General features: G+C 37.5%; 1 protein-coding gene and 1 pseudogene across 1 annotated transcript in view; one reads left to right on the forward strand and one right to left on the reverse strand.

Moving 5' to 3' along the window:
- LOC120525117 (neuronal tyrosine-phosphorylated phosphoinositide-3-kinase adapter 1) overlaps positions 1-21,582 on the forward strand; it is a 249,298-nt gene that overhangs the window by 15,183 nt on the left and 212,533 nt on the right. The gene's annotated exons all lie outside the window — the stretch shown is intronic.
- On the reverse strand, positions 15,292-17,222 carry LOC120526477 (annotated as a pseudogene).

The raw sequence follows: 21,582 nt of genomic DNA on the forward strand, positions 1-21,582 counted from the left end.
TGAAGACCAGCTTTTGAACACTATGCCCTTTTCCACCCAGTCCAAGTAGAAATGAGCTAGCTTTGGTTTCCGCAGTGTAGTGGTTATCATGTTTACCTAACATATGGAAGGTCCCCGGTTTGAAACTGGGTGGAAACTGCCTTGCCAGCCCAACTTTGCTTTTCAGCCCCCATCACCCCGGGGTTCCCCCTCAATGTTGGAGATAAAACAAGCCCCATACTACTCCTCGGGTCTTCTCCAATTGGACTGCATGCATTCTCTTCTAGCTGAAACATTCCATTCCCAGGCTACCCCGGGAAGCTTGAAGCACAGTTCCGAAGTTAGCCCCACTGTCTCTCACCGGCCGACGACCCAGAATCCGGTTCACCAAACGTCCTGGGGCAAGCAGAGAGTGGTTTATTTCCATAGTGTGGTGGTTATCATGTTTGCCTAACACGCGAAAGGTTCCCAGTTCAAAACCGGGTGGAAACAGGCTGACCAGGGGCATTCTGAAGCGTCTTGGTGGAATGGATTGGGAAAGGGTGTCCTTCAGGCCTGCACCCACATCAAACAACTATCTGAGTATACGAGAAATTGTAGTGGTGACCACTCATGGTTTTTATGTAGATTGGCATTTGGGAAAATTCAGAGTTTGTATCTCCCCATGTTTGTCCCATTGAGGCAATCTGAAGGAAGCCTGTGGCATTATGACCAGGAGCCAAAATATCAACAGCGGACTGTGAGGAGGATACCACTCTGGAACCCTTGCAGTTTTTAATACATTATTTTCACATTATTAGAAGACCACATTGGTATCTGTGTGTTATTAGTATTCCCTAGAACAGGCTGGTTAGTCAGTGTTCTCATGTTTGTTGGACTTAAGTTTTAGGGTAAAATTTTATGCAATTAGGGATTTGTTTTTATCCACTATTAATAATATGTCATGTTTGGTGTTTGATTATATTCTTTGTAAATATGCTGTATATTTTTATACTCTGTGTGGTTTGGCAGTTCAAAATATTGATATATATTAATATATTAACTGTTTACATGGTTGATAGGAGTAATAGTACTGTAGTAGCAATGGTAATAATATTGTCACAGTAACAGAATACAGTAAAGTTCTCACGGGTATGTCTGTCCAACATACAAGTTGCCATTGCACTATGTGGTAATAAATAAGAATATGTTAATATACTTAACAAAAGCGAAGTGCTTGTAATGTTGGACGTACAATTTTGCAAGAGAAATTACTGATTGGAAAAATGTATGATAAAAGACGCCTTCAAATTTGTGTATGTTTTATGCAGTGAGAAGTTGAAGTTGGTTGGGGTTTGGTAAATGTTTGTTCTTGCTATGATTAGATAATGGTCCTCAGACAGGCTTAAATATATAGTATTTTTGGTGAAATAGAAAGGCTCTGTTGCAGGAGGTTTAGAACCTTTGTACATGTCATGACTCATTAGATCCTCCTTAGTACCCAATAAGGACAAGCAGCATTCAATATTATTTGTGATTACATATAAAAAATCTTTTCAGGGGATGCACATCTCCTGCTTTGGCTTTAGGAGGCACTAAGTATACATACTAATGCTACAGCACTCCATTGTCTTTGTATAGGCTTGAAGTGATCAGTGGAGTCCCTCAGGTATCTGAAGGATTAGTTTTCAGATGGACAGATGATGGTCAATCTGGCTATATTTGATTTTTCAGGTACTGTTATATTCATATATGTCAATAAACAAAATAAATAAAAATAAAAAAATTTATTAGATTCGGATATAGTAGGTAAATTTTTGAAATGACGGGCATGGTGTTGCAGTGGGTAGCACTGCTGCCTCGCAGTTAGGAGACCCGGGTTCACTTCTCGGGTCCTCCCTGCGTGGAGTTTGCATGTTCTCCCTGTGTCTGTGTGGGTTTCCTCTGGGTACTCCGGTTTCCTCCCACAGGCCAAAGACATGCAGGTTATTTGCATCGGCAATTGTAAATTGTCCCTAGTGTGTGCTTGGTGTATGGATGTATGTATGTGAGCCCTGTGGTGGGCTGGCGCCCTGCCTGGGGTTTGTTTCCTGCTTTGCGCCCTGTGTTGGCTGGATTTGGCTCCAGCAGACCCCCGTGACCCTGTAGTTAGGATGTAGCGGGTTGGATAATGGATGGATTTCTGACATGAAGAATCTGTATCAATTCGCAGACATTTGAAAATAATATAAATATATGCATGTATATATTTTAAAAACTGTTAAATAAAAAAAGATGTTATGCTGCATCTGTATAATGTGTTAATGAAACCACTTCCGGTGAACAATGAGCACTTTTATTCATTGCATGAATAAAGGCATTGCAGTACTAGGATTTGTGTACAAAACACATCTAAGCTCTTTCCTGAACTAAAGCACATGTCCTAATCTGTCAGAATAAAGGTGCAGAAGTTTAATTTTTTTATTTTTACAAACTTATTTCTGTAGGGAAAACTGAGAGCTTGCACTAGATAAATACAAGCTATCTATGGCATTAGCTTTAGTGACAAAATCCCAAAACTCTGTTTTGCAAAGTCAGTGAGCTATAGAATTCTGAATGGAATGTGCACTGTACGCGACACATGTGAGTGTCTGAATTAGAAAAATATCTGTTTTCTAAGGTGCTTATGCAGTTCAAGTTTGGAAGGAGCTAATGCCAATCCTGAAAGCACTGGTTACAAGACAAGGTCATTCCATTGCAGGGTACCTTTATATATTTGGCTAAGGTCGACTTTCCAATTAATTTAACACCCATGTCTTGACACGTGAGGGAAAAGTGGAAGAACCTGAGAAAAAAATGCAAACAAGAGGAGGATGTGCAAACTGTAAATTGATAGTGCATGGGATGGGATTTAGACTTCAAACACTAGAGCAGTGAGACAGTAACACCTAGAAAAACATACTTTTTCCAAAAATGTTTGCTGTCAGATCAAGAAAAAAACACAATCAATATACAAAATATAGACTCATAAGGCCTTTTGTGCTCAGCCTTATACTTACAAAAATAAGAATTTCAATGACATTGCACAAGTTACCTAATTACTATGTACAATATTTACTAGGACGGTGGCATACAGTTTAGTTCTGCACAATAATAGAAATATTGAATGTGACTTGCAATATAAAGAACAAATTCCTTTTTATGTATATTCTATTAATATATTACCATAAAGCAAATGAGTGCTTAGTATGTTACCCTAGAATTTATAACTTTTTTTATTTGTTTCAGACATGAACAGAAGGTGTGTCTGCCAAATGTATGAGGGTAAATCAAAAGTAAAGGAGAACTGAAAATTATTTTGTAACCACAACAAACAGAAGTTGATGCAGTACAGCTCATTTTGGCTTATGAAAATGGACACCCTGCTGCGGGATTGCACCATTGTTGAACAATGTGCTATAGTAGGATTTCTTTGGGCAGAGGGCTTGAAATCTGCTGAAATTCACCAAAGGATGTTGGCTCAATATTGAAGTGAGAACAGCATGACTCCGTGAAGACTTTATGAATGAACGGAAATGTTTAAAGTGGGAAGAGCAAGTGTAACCACCAAAGCTTGATCTGTTTGACCATCTGCATCACACAATGTCACATTAACATAGTAAATGCCTTCATCTGAGAAGACTGATGGATTGTGTTTTTCCGATGTTGCTGCATACAGGTATTAGGATAGCACCTATGTACAGTATCTGTACATGCCGTAGTGCATGATAACTTAGGGTACTGTAAAGTTTGCGCAAGACAGCTTACTGATCTGCAGAAGCCAACATCTTTCTGTGAATTTCAGCAGGTTTAACTCCCCCTGCTCAAAGAAACTATAGTACATTGTTCAACATGGTGTAATCCCACAGTGGAGTGTCCATGTTCATTTGACCTTGACCTAAAGAGATGGCAAAGTGCACTGTGTGTGTTCTTACTACCCATAAATTATCCTAAACGTGTTGTACTGCGTCAGCTGCTATCCATTGAACTTACTACGTAATTTTCAAATTACCTTCACTTTTGTATTTACAGTAATAGTTACAGTACAGTTTGAATAAAACAGTCCTCAGAACACATTTTTTGCCTCTTGATTTACTTCATCCATTGTCTAAGCTCATTGTCTTCCTATAGGCTCAAGTAATGTAGGATACTTGGATGGCAGTATTGGGCAAAAGATAAGACATGAATGTAGAGAGCATGCCAGTCAAATTTAGACCAATTAACAGCTGCCAGTTGACCTGAAGGGCACAACAAGTAGACCCAAACCCAAGTAGAAATAGCGTGAACATGAAAAATATACATGAAAAGTGATATGGTTCCTGCTCTAAACATTGGCTTTGGAGCCTGAACGAGCAGTGCTAATTACTGCACCATTGTGCTCCATCAGGCACTTCACACAAAAAAAAAAATGTTTTGTTGTCTGAAACTGTAAAACAATATTGTTGTAGTTTCCGACATTTGTTTTATGTAAGTGAAAATTACTTTAGGCTCAACAGACTTTAAAAATAAGTTGACCTCTTTCTTAGGTACTCCAGGTCCTGCAGCAGTGCACGTGTTTGAAAAGAACACTTGCACAACAATGGCAGATGCCTATCCCCTGGCAAAACATGCCCAGGCAGATGTCAGATCCCAGGCTTAAAACTTGTTCAGCCCTGGTGCTGGACTTGACTTTCTTATCTGTTTTCACTCCTTTACACCCCAAGGTTTTGAAGATGTGATGCAGGTTTTTGAAGCCGTGAATGCTTTGCAGACAAAAAAATATATATTTTGAATTTCAGAGGGCTGCTGTGTTATCGAGCGACTGCAGATGTTCTACGAATTCAAGGCCACAGTTGAGTTTTGAAAATAATGCAATGCTTAGCAACAGCTTTAAATTAAAATTAAAATGTATTCTGGAAGGGGAATGTGAGCAGCACAGGCATTACAGTTCCCCACTGTATTCTGTCAGACACTTACCAAGACCAGCAGTTGGTGTACTGTTTGGATCATTAAAGTAGTGGCATAAAAGTAGGTCTGTTTAACTCAGCCCTGACTTGTTCAGCTAACACGTAATAAAACTGAAACATCTTTCATTTAAGAAGTCAGCTTTGAAGGACTGGACTATATACAGTTGATGTGCCAGTTTAATGTTCCCTAGGAGGCTCCAGTTTGGCACAATTTCTTCACTAAGATTTGCTTTTTTATCTTTTTTTACCATTTGAATGCAAAGCTGTATGGTGACCACTGACCTTTTTCATACGCTAGCTGTGACAGGCTTTGCCAAGGGTGGCAAGAGGGCCGGAAGCTGGTATGCAAGGCAACAATAATTCCTCCAGTCAATGCAGACCTCCTGCCAGGTCACTGTTGAGCAGAAGGTCTGTCTCAGCTAAACAGCTGCAGTGAAAATAATCAAGCTTAAACCAAATAAAGCTGCCCCTTATTTGAGAGAGAGTATATCTGTATCCAATGAAGCATAAGGGGAAAGTATGATAAGAATACTGTATCATTATGTTTTGTATTACTCAAAGAACTCACATGGACATTTGAAGTACATCCCCTTGGATCTACTCCAAGGGTGTGGATATTGGGACAAAATTTCAACACTTAGGCTAATAATAATGTGATTCAACTTTATGAGATATTAGAGGAAAATCAGACGATCAATATATCCCAAAGAGAGAACATGCACACTCAATACAGATTTGAACCTGAGGGACATCAGTGTTAACTATGATGCCAGATTGCCTTCCACGATGTTCTCATATCCATTGTTATTGAGATATATGACTTTTTGTGTCTTTTTTGTTATTTGTGGAAAGCAATGATATTGTTGTCAAGACATAAAGGATACTTGTAAGGAATTTAAGAAAGTTTTCAAACAATATTTTTCAACTGAGCAACTGTTCATTTTAGAAATATCACAAAAAGAACATATCAACACTTAGTCAACATTTTAGTGGTTTAATCCCTCTGACATCTTTTTAAAAGCTGCCATTGTATCCAGCTTCTTTAACACCATCACAATATTGTTTTTCTGACCATCCAAGACCCTTTATATTAAGTAATAGTTTTTGTCTTGAAAACAACAACAACAACAATTTATTTCTTCCATAACCCAAAATAACATAGGAAGTGCCACAATGGGATTTAACTGGCCAGGTTTTTTGACAGCCCCCCAGCCTAAACTCCCTAAGAAGATAAGAAAAAAGCTCCCAAAAATACCCTGATAGAGAAATCTTGGGAAAAGCAATTCAGAGAGAGACCCTTTTCAGGTAGGTTGGGCATGCAATGGGTGTCAAAAAATGGGGTACACTGGTCTTTCATTTGCACAAGTATCATAGAGAAAATGTATTTGAAGAAATTGTTTGCAATCATTTTGACATTTTGAAGACATGCATGAAGTCCTTGGATAGCTTCTCTGTTTAAGACTGATGAGGATGATTTCCATTAGCCTTATGCAGTTGGGGCTACTCCTTTTCATCTACAGATGTGCCTGATTGTGCTTGTTTGCATAGATCTTAGTGCTGCTATCTTTTTTTTTTTTAACTTGGTGACTGGAAGTGTGCACAGAGTGGACACATAAAGTTATTTATTTCATTTAATAACCTTGTTAATGCATCACCATTTTTTGCTTCCATTTTAATAGCACTTGCAAATTAACTATGGATGAGAATATTGTATCCACATGAATCCCTAAATCATTTCCAAAATTTACTTCCTAGAGGACATTGTCTTCCATTCTTTATTTAATATTTCTTGCCAGAACTTTGACAACATTTTTGGAAATCTAATTAAGGCCTCACTGCTTACACATCAGAACAAGTTCCTGAAGATGGCCCTTTCTCTCATCTACTGATTATCTGAGAATCTCATGGTGCTTACACAGAAACACCTTGTTGAAATTCTTTCACGTAACAACTAAAGGTGAAGGGTCATCTCATAGATTAAATATAGACTTCAGTCAATCATTTAATCATGAAATGACTGTTTACTTTATGTGACAACTTTCACAATGAGCAGCATGACTATGCACTTGCAAAATATGTAAGAATATAATATTACAACACAAAACCCTAATTAAACATAACTGCATTGCCTGATATTTCCAACACCACTGCAGATTGATGTCTTCTTGACTCTTAACAATGATATTTATGTCATAAAGCTGTTTCACATCAAATTGTACATTGGTTGAAATTAAAACATCTTTCTATTACCTATGAAATCCTGCATAGTTTGACACTACCTAGCTATTTATACAGTGGTGTGAAAAACTATTTGCCCCCTTCCTGATTTCTTATTCTTTTGCATGTTTGTCACACAAAATGTTTCTGATCATCAAACACATTTAACCATTAGTCAAATATAACACAAGTAAACACAAAATGCAGTTTTTAAATGATGGTTTTTATTATTTAGAAGGAAAAAAAAAATCCAAACCTACATGGCCCTGTGTGAAAAAGTAATTGCCCCCTGAACCTAATAACTGGTTGGGCCACCCTTAGCAGCAATAACTGCAATCAAGCATTTGCGATAACTTGCAATGAGTCTTTTACAGCGCTCTGGAGGAATTTTGGCCCACTCATCTTTGCAGAATTGTTGTAATTCAGCTTTATTTGAGGGTTTTCTAGCATGAACCGCCTTTTTAAGGTCATGCCATAGCATCTCAATTGGATTCAGGTCAGGACTTTGACTAGGCCACTCCAAAGTCTTCATTTTGTTTTTCTTCAGCCATTCAGAGGTGGATTTGCTGGTGTATTTTGGGTCATTGTCCTGTTGCAGCACCCAAGATCGCTTCAGCTTGAGTTGACGAACAGATGGCCGGACATTCTCCTTCAGGATTTTTTGGTAGACAGTAGAATTCATGGTTCCATCTATCACAGCAAGCCTTCCAGGTCCTGAAGCAGCAAAACAACACCAGACCATCACACTACCACCACCATATTTTACTGTTGGTATGATGTTCTTTTTCTGAAATGCTATGTTCCTTTTTCGCCAGATGTAACGGGACATTTGCCTTCCAAAAAGTTCAACTTTTGTCTCATCAGTCCACAAGGTATTTTCCCAAAAGTCTTGGCAATCATTGAGGTGTTTCTTAGCAAAATTGAGACGAGCCCTAATGTTCTTTTTGCTTAACAGTGGTTTGCGTCTTGGAAATCTGCCATGAAGGCCATTTTTGCCCAGTCTCTTTCTTATGGTGGAGTCGTGAACACTGACCTTAATTGAGGCAAGTGAGGCCTGCAGTTCTTTAGACGTTGTCCTGGGGTCTTTTGTGACCTCTCGGATGAGTCATTTCTGTGCTCTTGGGGTAATTTTGGTCGGCCGGCCACTCCTGGGAAGGTTCACCACTGTTCCATGTTTTTGCCATTTGTGGATAATGGCTCACACTGTGGTTCGCTGGAGTCCCAAAGCTTTAGAAATGGCTTTATAACCTTTACCAGACTGATATATCTCAATTACTTCTGTTCTCATTTGTTCCTGAATTTCTTTGGATCTTGGCATGATGTCTAGCTTTTGAGGTGCCTTTGGTCTACTTCTCTGTGTCAGGCAGCTCCTATTTAAGTGATTTCTTGATTGAAACAGGTGTGGCAGTAATCAGGCCTGGGGGTGACTACGGAAATTGAACTCAGGTGTGATACACCACAGTTAGGTTATTTTTTAACAAGGGGGCAATTACTTTTTCACACAGGGCCATGTAGGTTTGGATTTTTTCTCCTAAATAATAAAACCATCATTTAAAAACTGCATTTTGTGTTTACTTGTGTTATATTTGACTAATGGTTAAATGTGTTTGATGATCAGAAACATTTTGTGTGACAAACATGCAAAAGAATAAGAAATCAGGAAGGGGGCAAATAGTTTTTCACACCACTGTATGCAAAAATACTGTTTTCGATCTTTAACACTCCTATCAGTTGGACTGATACAATTCTTTTTTCAGTTGGCTTCCTACAATAAGTATTGACATGTGAGTGATGGTATAAAATTATGTTGCAAGAGTCCACACTTAGACCAGACACAATGAGCACATTTCTTCCTCTTAACTGATTTAACTGTAATGACTTTGGGTCCAACATTAAATCATTAAAACTTGGTTAACTTACAGTACTCCCCAATGCTTGTTATCATTGCTTTTTCAGTATAGTTCTCCTGGACATCTGAGATCCAGCTCTATCCCTTGCTGTCCATTGCCTGGAATCAGAAATTTAAACATAATAATGAAGTAATAAAGAATTTTGTAAGTGAGAGTAGGTGTGAATGAGCATAGTCTTTGATGGAGATGTATTCGTTTTAGGGCAGGCCTGTCACAATCAGTATTTTGTTCATGATGAATTGTCTTAAAAATAATTGTGGTTAACAATTTGTCATGTAATTTTTTTGCCACTGTAACTTAACTATTACAAGCTAAGGTCATTGATTTGTTTGATCTTAAAGAGTCATCAACTCAACAGGCTTAAGTTTCCAACTTCCATTAAAGCTGGTAAGATGAGCAGGTGCTAATTTCTACATCTGATAACGTACATGGCTGGAATATAGTACAATACAATTGAGAAGATAATTTTTTTGCAAAATTTGCATGTTTAAGTTTTGGGAATCAAATGTGCAGCATTCATTTTCCTGTTAGTAGGATGTTTTTCTCTTTCTCCTGTTTTTACCTTCTGAAAATATTCTATCCCCCAGTGCTGGAAGAAGGAGCAGCATAGCAGATGCGCGGGGGTCTCTGTCACAGCCTGTGACATGTATTTGATTATAGTTGTTGTTTTTTTGTTTTTATTTAAAAATAATTAAAACAAAAAACAATTTGAGTAGTAGTCTGGGGTTAAATTTGTAAGGCAAGATAAGATTTACTTTTGCAAAATACACCAATTCCTAATTTCTGCACACGTGTACTCACCTCCCATTACATAAAATGCCAGGAAGTAAGTGACCTATGTAAAGGAAGGCTACACAGGCATTTAAGGAATAACTTAATTGAGGGGAGATTCAATTACAGATTCATATACGGGAAGAACATGTGAAAATCATCAAAATGTAGGCAGTCAAGTTATTGTCACAAAGCAACCATTTGTAAATGGATCATTATTATAGTGAAGAAAAATGCATTAAAACAGGACACAACAACAAAAAACTTTCATGCTCCATTTGAGCTGGTATTGTTTATTCAATTGTAGGCCTCAGAAAGTTAACATGTAAATTTTTGTTATTAATGTGGCCTGTTTAATGCTTTTATAAATATTCTCATATGCAGGTGCTGGCAACAGGAAAATGCCTAAGGCAGAGCTTTGATTAGGGTGTCATTTTTTTGTATTTTTTTTAAACATTACAAAACAGTTATACAAATAAATTAAATGTGTGCCTAAAGAATTACATACTTATTCAGTATCATCTTTTTATTCTACCTTTAAAAATTTTATGAAACAAAATTTTCATTTAAAGGTTTACCTTTCTGTATTACGGGGTTCACAATGATACGCCACATGTGTTTGTTTTCTTGATTTATACATAGTGACATAGATGCAAGGGAATGGAAGATAAGGGTATGGGGAGGGTGGATTTGTGGCAGTTCTGGTGCAATGCTAGAGAAAAGTTGCAAAGGTAAAATTTATGCCCTTTTTTCTTAATTGCATGTTTCTGTAAGAAGATCAAATCAATGTCATATCACATAAGTGCTAAATAAGTTATCTTTGAGTGACACTAAAACCAAAATAAGTCTCTAGTACCTCTGTATTTAACTTGCCAGTCTCCCAGCCTGCTTAAAGTGCTGACTTACCTAATATAATGATAAAATTCTATGAAATAATTTAACTTGCCAGTCTGCCAGCCTGCTTACAGTTCTGACTTACCTAATGATAATGAGCAGCTTTTATTTTGACTTCTCCAGGTAGTACTGTCCTCCTGAAACAGGTCTTGACCACCTGGGGAGCATGTTTCTCTCAGGACAGAACCTAGGGGCACTACACTGTTATTTCCACAGCACACCAGTTGAAAAACACTTGGGTAGAGTATAATTATGATGCTTATTCTTTCAATTAAATAAGTCTTCAGCAATGTATTCAAAGTCAACAGTTGTTTCGATCGTTTCATTTTTACTTTAACATGTCTCTGTACCATGTGTAATGATAATTAATACATTGCCTTCTTTTCAGCTTGCCTTTTAGGAAGGAATTCAAATCCAAGTTCAGGTTTAAGTCATTGTTTAAGTTTAAACTATGCCTTTTTTTAAATTCCATTGTGTTCCTTCAGTGTGTATTTACTTCATGATTTATATATTCATTTTATAATTGAGTTTTATTGTTAGATGTGGTTAATCACAATTAATTACATACATTTATGCAATTAATTAGTCAATTTTTTAAATTGATTTCCAGCCCTAGTTAATAGTAATAGCAACAATATTAAATATACGAGTCTTGTGACAAAGCCAGGCCTAGCCTATTCTGAAATGTTGGCGCTGTTAGTGTGTTAGTGCACTTACGCTCAATGTGTCATTGTGATAACATTGTGTTATCCTGTAAGTATTTCCCTTAATCTGATCAAAATGATTCTAATACTTCACATTCAATTTATAATAAAAAATTCCTTTGCATTGAGTTTAAAGTCATGAATTCAAATAATTATGTAGAAAGATTGCAGTCAGATAAAATAATTGTGATCAAGTAATTATAATAATAATTGTGACAGGTATAGTTTTGGGTTTCCTCCTACTGCAGGGTAGGCTTTGAATCCCTACAGCCCGGAACTGGAGGAATTGTGTTCAGAAAATGAATAAAAAAGAAGTAAAAGGCTCATGATTTTATTTGATGCTGTAACTTAAAATCATAGATTACCCAGACAACTAGAATTAAAGTAATTTAATTACTTTAATTAAATTAATTAATTAATTAAATTTAAACATGTCAAAAAAGGGAGAGTGAAGGCAGAGTATGAATTATTCAGAGAAAAGCAAAACAAAACAAAAAAACTTATCACCACCCCATATGGCCTATATTATTTTGAGTTGAGATCCCTCATGAACTGTGGAGATTACTTACCAGCTTACTTACTTTATCCTTTGCTTGTTTCTTTTTACCTGTCACTTTGTTGGCTCTGTTTATACACATATTGTGTAAAATTATTTCTTCTACAGCAGGCATTTAAATTCTACAAAGAGTTCATCTTTAGGTCCATCCTTGGCTCTCTTATGAGTATTGGTTATTAACTATAGGGTTCATCAGGCCAAGCAGATCTCCTGGACTTCCTTTGTGTTCCTTCACCGATGTATTTTCCAGCCAGAAATCCGCTGTCATATATGTACTGTGACACAACTTCTGACACTAGGACTGGTATTAGAGCAAGATAGCATTGAACAATAAATAAAATCTGTCATCTGTCATTATAACTTACCTTGGTCCTAGAGCAGAACATAACAAATTAATCTAGTAATGGAATTACTACAAGATAGCATCGTCAGGAAACTAAAGCAAAACAGAAATCCCTTGGCAGGAGTAAAAACTGTTACAGAAATCAGACATCTGGAGCCTAGTTTGCTCTGTTATCTAGATTTACATTAGCAATGTCTGAAGTCTGAAATCAACTGAAAGTCATCATCAGGAAATTCAATTGCAATCATAACATTGTAACCGACATGAAACAAGAGGTTTAACTGTATTTTAGTTTAATTCTTCCTTTACAGTTTGCTGTATACATCAACATGTGCCCTCATGTCATCTCTATTATTTTGTTGTTGGGAACTGTCTTGTATAGGATGCCAGTCCATCAAGGAGTAAATTCATGAATTTGTTAACTAAATCCATTTAAACTGATTGACATAAAATGTACAAATCAGAGATGTAAGGGGAAAACACATGAGAACATAAAGGCAAACAGTATAATTAAAGACCTCAGTCATCTTGCACAGCCCATTTTCTTACTCATTCCTTCTGGCAAATGGTACTGGGCAATTGGCTGGCTATTGCACCAGTAGATTCAGGGACAGTTTCTACCCACAAATGATTAGGTTGCTGACCTATCAATTATAAGAATTTAATTTACTATATAAATTAATTTGATATAAGAGTTTAATTAAATTATATATTTACAAAGAGAGAATTTTGAGACCCCGACATTCCTCTAAATTTGCTCGACAACCCCCAAGTGCGATGTGCGGTAAAACTGTCAGGAACTGGTTGCCCACTGCAGCTTCAACTACAAGTTTGCAGGCTTACCATTTAACGTGTCTGTCACCTATTGGTGATGCGGAGAATATTTAAAACTAGCCGTTGACATGTCTCACTTTCTGTCTTCACTCTTTTGCAGAAAGGCTATCTGATCTTTTAATCTTAGAAGGGAGCGAATGCTGGATGACGTCATTGTCACTACTTGTATGCTGACTGTGCTTAAGTGATAGCTTCCGGTTGAATAAATGTTTTGAGAGTGTTCCTGTCTTCACAACAATAATGCTGATTTTCTTGGAAACCTGGACTCAACTCCTCCTCTTTTGTTCAAGTTTGTGACCCCCACTATATACAGTACCCTCCACTATTATTGGCACCCTTTGTAAAAAATAGTAAGAAGGGTTAGAAAAAAATAAATGTTTGCTGAAGATCTTTCACCTTTCACTGAAAAAATGAGAGGAATCAGACTTTTAATTGAAACAGGTTTATTCAAAGAAAAACAAAACCCTCATCAAGAAATAAATACTGTATTTTTAACAAAAGCACATGTGCCACTATTGTTGGCACCCTTGGAAATTAATGTGAAACTATGTAACTGAAGCATGTTTCCCTTTTAAATTGGACATTGTTAAGTTGATTGGAGTGTATAGAAACTTTCCAGCTAAAATCAATGACTTCCTGATTAATTGGGTTACAAATGTGAGGAGACACAGAACCAAATTTCCTTAGCCAGCCATCATAATGGCAAAGAAAAGAGAACACTCAGTCCAAATGAGGGAGAAGTGTGTTGCCCTTTATAACTCAGGGATTAGTTATAAAAAAATAGCTACTCGCTTGATTATGCCCATTTCTACAGTTCAATAATACAGGGCAATAATAAAAATGTAGTCATCAACTGGAACTGTGACAAACTTACCTGGAAGAGGACCCAAGATTATTTTACCCCCATCTACAGTGAGAGGCGTGGTAAGAGAGGCATTAATGATGTTGGAGAATTGCAAGAGAAAGTAAAATCCCGGGGTAATCAAGTCTCCAGAACCATCATCAGACGGCATCTCCATGCCAACAGATTATTTGGAAGGTATGCCAGAAAGAAGCCTTTTCTGTCAGTTATCCATAAACGTAAGCGCCTGGAGTTTGTAAAACGTTTGACTTTGACTGGAATTTTGTTCTATGGTCTGATGAAACAAAAGTCTAACTTTTTGTCAGTAAACATGCAAAATGGGTTTGGTGTGAAAAGAAGGATGCTATAATGAAAAGAATCTTGTCGCAACTGTGAAATATGGTGGAGGTTCTGTGATGTTGTGGGGCTGTTTTTCCTCTGAAGACCCTGGAAACATCGTTAGGGTACACGGCATCATGAATTCCATGAAATATAAGTAGTACTAGGGTGTTGTACCGTGTTAGCCATTATGAATGTAGAAAAGCCAAAAATATTTTATTATTAACTAAAAAGATTACAATATGCAAGCTTTTGAAGAAGGGGCCTGAGTTACCTCGAAAGTTTGCATATCGTAATCTTTTTAGTTAGCCAATAAAAGGTGTCATTTTGCTTGGCTTTTCTGTACATGAAATATCAGGATATTTGAAATCAAAACCTGGCTGCCTCTTCCAGGAAACTAAAACTGGGTCGTCATTGGATCTTCCAGCAGGATAATGATCCAAAACACATGTCCAAATCAGCCCTGCAATGGTTAACTGACCACAAAATCAAAGTTCTACCATGCCCATCTCAGTCCCCTGACCTGAACCCTATTGAAAACCCATGGAGTGAGCTGAAGAGGAAAGTACACAGGAGAGGGCCTAGGACCCTAGATCAGTGGTTTCCAAAGTTGACTGGGCTCCTACCCACCTAACAAAAACTGCCATATTTGGGACCCACCTCTTAGCCGTCTTAAAAAGGGGGCATAAAATATTGGTAACGCTCAGATTCCCTAGTAGCGAGTCGTGGAACAACTTAATGGTGTCTTATTTGTTCAGGCTGTTTATTTTGTTTAAAGTATTTTTTTCATTTGACATTAATTTGTTATCATCACAGACAACATATATTGTACTTTAGCACACAAACAGTCACTATGGAAATTTAAGCGTCACCAATATGAATGAAGGACTTTTCAAATAAGAAAAAAACAACTTTAAGTTACAATTTTTTATTACTTAAATACCTACAGGGACTGTTATTTCAATGAGAAGGGTGTATTTGTTTCCTATTTTTTGTCATTACAGCTTTAGCATCAGCTTCAATTTTAGTTACTTTTAATCGCAGTGAGTTTCATACGTCCAATTTATTTCGGTATTTAGCTTTAATGCTGATCATAGCCGAAAATCCTGCCTCACATAGATATGAGGTACTGAAGGGGAGGAGGACTTTTATAGCTTCATCAAACAGGCAAGGATAGTTCCCAGCAACTGAGAGCCAGAATTTCGTTAACTGCTTACGATTGAAACTATTTTTCAGTGATGTATCTTCTGATGAATCAATGAGTTCTTCACTTGCTTTTGTTGACATACTACTTGGTAGGCGGTCTTGAAATGGGTTACAAATCCAATTCAACGAGTCAAGCTTTTTCATCTCTTCCCCGAAATAGGCATCAAAGTTATTTTTTAACAATGATAAATGAGTGGAAATTGCAGACAGTACGTTTGTCTTTGGCTGCACTTGGTTTTCTATAATAAAAGTTTCAAGAGTTTCAAAACAATCATACTTGCCATCCTCAATACAACTTTTCCACAACATAAGCTTTTTCATAAACGCTCGAATTCTATCGTGAACTGCAAAAATGTCTGATTCGTTTGAACCTTGCAAATACAAATTGAGTTCGTTTAATTTTGAAAAAATATCCGCCAAGTATGTGAGCTTGAGAATGAATTCTTTGTCCAGTAGAGATTCAATATATTCAGTTTTTCCTTCCAAGTAAATTGTAACTTCATTGCGTAATTCCACTAATCGTGTCAGTACTTTCCCCCTGGATAACCAACGTACCTCCGTATGCAGAAGAAGAGATGTATGAAGACTACCCATTTCTTCACACAGCTTTTGAAATAAACGTGCTTGTAAGGGTTTTGTTTTAATATAATTTACAATTTTCACAGCTGTATTTAGTACTGTTTTGAAATCATTAGGTAATGCTTTTGAAACCAGTGCTTCTCTGTGAAGGCTACAGTGTGTCCACAAAGCACAGGGGCTTTGTTTAAGAACTCTTGTAACAACACTGCTATTTTTCCCGCACATAGCCCGTGCACCGTCAGTGCATATACCGAAACAGATCTTCCACTGTAAACCTTTCTCTTTTATATAGGAATCAATTGCATTGAAAATTTCCTCGGCCGTTCCACGACTAATTGGCTTGCAGAACAAGATATCTTCATGCGCGTCGTTTTGCCATATATAACGCACAAAAACAAGTAGTTGAGATAGGCCTTGCACGTCAGTAGACTCATCTAGTTGTAGCGTATAATATTTACTACAAACTACCCTCTGGATTAATTCTTCCTCTGCCCATTCAGCCATTTTGTCGATTCGTCGTGCAACAGTATTATTGGACAGTGGTATGCGCTCGATTTCCTTTACTTCTTTTTCTCCAAACATTGCTCCAACAGCATCTTTAATGGATGGTAACACTAAATCTTTGCCAATGGTATGAGGCTTTCCTGCTCTGGCGATCCTTAAGCTAATGAGGTACGAGGCATATACAGCATTTTCATTAATATTAATGAAATGTGAAACAATATTTTTTGAAGATTTCATACCCAACAATTTTCTTTGAAAAAAATCTACTGGCTTATTCGTAAAATGGGAATGCTTTGTTTCTATATGACGGGTCAACTTACTTGGGCGCATACTTTCATTCGCTAATATTTCGTAGCAAATCACGCATTGAGGACGCGGATCTATCGTATCATGATTCCAAGTGAATCCTAGTTTTAGATATTCAGGGTCATAGATTTTCTTACAACTTTCCGTCGTTTCGATTCATGCAAACTCGTTGAGGGAGCTTGAAAGTCAGCCTCAGTGCCACTTTTGTCATTTATAAGAACATCTTCTGTCTTTTCATCACAATCAACTGGTGGCGGTGACGTTGTTTTTGCTATCCGTTTTAACCACTTTTCCATTATTATATTCAAACGTTAATGATTGTTTTTAAAAAGATTATAAGGGCGTACGCTAACGAACACAACACAACACGATAAAGAATGTCACAAAAACAAAAGACGTCCGGCTGTTAGCCCGATCGGTCGGAATATCGTCTTATGTTTCAGGGCCCACTCAATATTCGCTCGCGGCCCATAGTTTGGGAAATGCTGCCCTAGATGATTTGGAGAGATTATGCAAAGAAGAATGGTCTCAGATGCCATGCTCTGTATTCAAGGTTACAAGAGAAGACTCCGGGCAGTTATATTGGCAAAGGGAGGTTGTACAAAGTATTAAATGCAGGGGTGCCAACAATTGTGGCACACGTTTTTTTATTAAAAATATTTAATTCTCGATGAAGGCTTTGTTTTTCTTTCAATGAACTAGATTTAATTAAAAGACAGATGTTTCTTATTTTTTCAGTGCATGGTGACAGTTCTTCAGCAAACAATGATTTTTTTCTAACCCTTCTTACTAATTTTTACAAGGGAAAGCCCAGGACTTTGAGACTGAAGCAGCAATTGTTAATGATTCAAAACTTTGTTGCATGTATGTTCTTTCTAGTTATTATTCCATCCGCTTTTCCATTCTTCCCCAGTATCATTGGACACAGGGCCAATTCATACACTCCTAAACATTCTTGTATTGAGATAAATGGCTGAATTTCATTGACTCTTCTATTAACTGGTCTGATGAGTGTTGGTGTGTGCATGTGTATGACTGTGACTCAAAAGATCCTAGGTGTATGTGACAGGGCGTCCTGGCCTTAATGGATTATAAAGTCTCACCACAAGCCCACAGCACCGATATGATATTTGCCTCCCTGATGTTCTTAATAACTCCTACGCATGTTTCGAAGCTCAAAATAACACATATAAGTGGCATATAAGTCCACGCCCACCCCTGAGGTAGAGGCACTCTGTCTGGTCCCTGATGATGTAAGGAGGGTGCTTTCCAGAGTCAATCCAGTGAAAGCTTCAAGACCAGACAACATTCTTGGGTGTGTGTGCTTACAGACTGTGCTGACCCACTTGGCTGATGTCCTCACATCATGTCCTAACATCTCTCTAAGCCTGGTTGTGGGAAACCACAACCTTCAAAAAGACTACTATTATTCCTGTGTCAAAGAAGTCAATGGTTCCTTAATGACTACAACCCTGCAGCACTGACTCCTATTGTGATGAAGTGCTTCGAGTGGTTGGCAAAAAGACACATCAACTCCATTCTCCCCACCTCACTGCAGTTTGCTTACCGTCCAAAATGCCCCACTGATAATGCCATCTCTTATACTTTGCATACTGTACTCTCTCACCTGAATAACAGGGATATGTGTGTCAGAATGCTGTTTGTTGATTTCAATTCAGCATTCAACACGATTATTCCCCTGCAGTTGGTTCAGGAAACTCTCTCTGCTGGTCCTTAACACTCTAGACTTTTTAATAGAGAGGCCACAGCCAGTACGCATTAGCAGCAGAACATCAAACACCATCAGATTGAGCACAGGCGCCCCCCTGGGCTGCATGCTGAGCCCACTATTGTTTATGCTGCTCACCCATGACTGCACCGCCACGTCTGAGTTCAATGTCATCATCAGGTTTGTGGATGATACAACTATAGTAGGCTTCATCAGCAACGATGATAATACATCCTACAAAGAGGAGGTTGACGATGAAGTAGTAAAAATAATCTGTCTGTAAATGTCGATAAGACAAAAGAGATGCTTATTGATTTCAGGAGAACATCAGCTGACTATTCCCCACTGCTCATCAATGGCTCTGCGGTTGAGTCAGTAGCAACATGTTTCTTGTTGTGTGTATTTCTCATGGCTTCTCCTAGACAACCAAAATTACTTCTGTTGTCAAGAAGGCATAACCATGCCTTTATTTTCTGCAGAAACTGAGGGGAACTGGATTGCCTAAACCCATTCTTCCCACCTTTTACAGAGGAACTGTGGAGAGCATCCTGATATACTGCATCACTGTGTGGTTTGGCAACAGCAAAGCCGATGAGCGCAAGATTCTGCAGTGTAGTGAGGACAGCTGAGAGTATCATAGGGGTCTCCCTCCACTTGATCCTGAACATTTTTCAGACACGCTGCCTGCATAGAGCCTCCACCATTGTGAAACAATTAGAAGATAATGCAGCATTAGGACCAGCACAGCTTCTTTCCGAAAGCTGCCAGATATCTGAACTTTGTCTGTGTTGTTTTGCCTATGAACCAGGGACTGTAAGGAACAAAATTTCATTCAGCCATCTACTACTGGATGAACAACAATAAAAGGTTGAGTTGAGTTGACGATTAACAGCTTCATCTATAGCTGGTTAATCCCTTATATGTGTGGCTGGGGTGAAAGAATGCACCCATAATAGAGGAATAGTTGAGGAAAATAACATATTCTTTTCTTTTGCTTTTTTTGTCCAGTATTTGTGATATCTGTTTTAAATGAAACACCTGCCATCTCTATGAAGTTTAAATTGAAGTGAAGGAGTAATTGGCATTGCTTTGATATTAATTTAGAATACTGAAAAGAAGCCTGAAGACTGCTGCGGCCTCAACCAGGCAACTAAGATGTTTTATCATGTATGTGTGTGCATAATCATCTTTGTTAATGTATCATTAATGGTTTTTCAACACAATATTTTTGTCATGCCAATAAAATGTTTTAAATATGAAAATCTATATAGGAGAATCAGTGAGAAAAAAAAGACAGCAGACGAGAGGGAAAGTGGAGGGGGTGTGGGTAGCCTGCAGACATCATTATTTTATAGGAACTAGAAAGAGCTTCTTTCCTGGAAATTCTATGATTGTATTTTACTGGTACAATTTGATTACATTTACAGTATGACAAGATTACTCAGGCTGGCTGTCTGCTGACTTGTACAGTCAGATAATCTGGGAACTCTACATCTTACAACGAATAATAGAATGGCATGTGGGGAAGAAGAGATGACAGCCCTCTTTTAGCAACCGGAAATGCAGAGGTACAAACTAAAGGAATGTTTGGATGCAAGTGAGAATTGTGGATGGATGTCAGTGGTTCAATTCACATTTTGAGCCAAAAAGGTATAAAACTAAATACCAGCAAAGCAAGACTCCATATATGGAGAGGGAAAACAAAGGCAATAAAGCTTTTCCATTACTTGGAATAGGCTCTTGTGTTTAATAGGAGTAAGCAAAACCTACTATACCATATTAATACAGTCTGAGGCTTTTTGTGGGAAGATACAATATAAAATTCTGTTGTTTATTCACTTGTTAAGGATAGGTGCAGATTATTTTCCAACTGAAAGATGATTAAAAAGGTTAGAAACACAACATTGAAAATGAGGAGTCTTTATCAAACTTTATGAAAGTTTAACAGACATTATATTCATTACATTTGCATGATTTTTTTAGCATAGAAGCAGCATTTACTTTTTATTTTTAAGTGAAATAGTGTTTTAAGTAGGTACTCCAGGAGTATAAAATAAACATTTCAAATTTCAGTCTTCTTTTTTTAAATAAAATAAATCAGTTTTGGTTATATAGCATAGTCATGGTGAACACTGCTGTTCAGAAAGATTAAGTGACTTTGACCCATAAACCCAAAACTGTAAAACACTAGTCCAGAATCGTTATCACTCAATCACAGTACTATGGTGTGGCACTGAATACTTAACATCCTTGTTTAGCTTAGCAAATTCCAAAAATATCTTGACAAGCAAGAGTTTAGTTACAGGAAAAATAATGTTCAGATACAGTATACCATAAGCATGCCAGCTGTCAAATTATATCATGTATATTAAGGACAGGAAAAATGTTGTTCTTCATTTGTCACAGCATCATAAGAACATCTTTGGAAAGTTAAGTCTTTAGATTCCCTGGTGTATATGTCAACTAATCTTTGCTTCATAGTACCTTTCATGGTGAATGCCAAATTGAAGACCCTCATGACCAAACTTGTGGATCGATAACATTTAATAGTGGATTACAGGTTTAAGTCTATGTGATGTACACCCTATGTGATATGATGATGGGGGAGAATACTGAGATAAAGGCTTCTCTAAGACTATAGTTTGTTAATGCATTACATGTGATGAATACTGGCTCATAAAGAATCATCAGCCAAAAAGAAGTTAGGACATTTAAGGCCAACTATGCAGTATGGTCAGATTTCAAACCAGCAGATGGGCTTGGGCCACTGCCGATTAGCAATGTGCTTAAAAATATTTTTGTAAAGCTAATGAAACTTTATCTGAGAAAATATTTGTCTTTATATTCCTCTCTTTCTCATCCCTGAGCTGAACTTAATTTTTGTCTCAGCCTTGCTTGTTCTGTGTGTTTTTTCTGATTTGTAGCTC

The sequence above is a fragment of the Polypterus senegalus genome, chromosome 3, assembly GCF_016835505.1.
Source record: "Polypterus senegalus isolate Bchr_013 chromosome 3, ASM1683550v1, whole genome shotgun sequence".
NCBI lineage: Eukaryota > Metazoa > Chordata > Cladistia > Polypteriformes > Polypteridae > Polypterus > Polypterus senegalus.